Below are 938 nucleotides of genomic sequence, written 5' to 3' on the forward strand. Positions count from 1 at the left end.
AGAGAGGGAGGGAGGGACGGATGTAGAGAGGGATGGACAGATGGACGGATGGATGGATGGATGGATGGATGGATGGATGGGTGGATAGATGATATGCTTTGTGGCATTTCGTCCGTCTTTACGTTCTGAGTTCAAATTCCGCCAAAGTCGGCTTTGTCTTTCATCCTTTTCGAGGTCGATAAAATAAGAACCAATTGAGCACTGGGGTCGATATAATCGACTTACCTCTCACCTGAAATTGCTGGTCTTGTGCCAAAATTTAAAACTACATAACAACGTTATTAATAATTTTCTAAAAGCAACGAACTGATAGAATCGTTAGCGTGCCGGACAAAATGCTTAGTACAATTTCGTCCGTCTTCACTTTTTAAATTCAAATTCCACTGAAGTCGACTCTGCATTTCATCCTTTGAGCACTGGGAAGCGAGTAACTGACTAGTCCCCTCTCCCCAATTTGCTGGCCTTGTACCTATAGTAGGAAAAGCTATTGATTTTCTACAAGAGGGCGCTGCAAAATTCCTGACTTCGGGTAAAAGAGACTACAGGAGGATCAGTTAATTATGATTTTATTCAACATATTCCCCTCTCAAATTCACACACTCATTGTAACGGTCCTTCAGGTTTTCTAAGCCCTGTAAAAGAACTCGGAAGGTTGAACCTCCAGCTAGGCCTTTCGCGACACCCTTTAAACCAAGAACTCTTCAGCACTCCCTCGCATATAAAACACATTCTCGGCGAGACTATTTTCATGAAAGATCTATTTTTGTAGTGGCTATATCCTTAATAACAAAATTACATTGAAATGAATCCTGGTTTGCTAAATATCTCTGTTGTTTAGTAAGTAGTTTGCTTTCCAACCACATGGTTCTGGGTTTAGTCCCACCGTGCGGTACTTTTGGTAAGTGTCTTCTAACCCAGTGCTACTCAAAGTGGTGGTC

The sequence above is a fragment of the Octopus bimaculoides genome, chromosome 5 (genome assembly GCF_001194135.2).
Source record: "Octopus bimaculoides isolate UCB-OBI-ISO-001 chromosome 5, ASM119413v2, whole genome shotgun sequence".
Classification (NCBI taxonomy): Eukaryota; Metazoa; Mollusca; class Cephalopoda; order Octopoda; family Octopodidae; genus Octopus; species Octopus bimaculoides.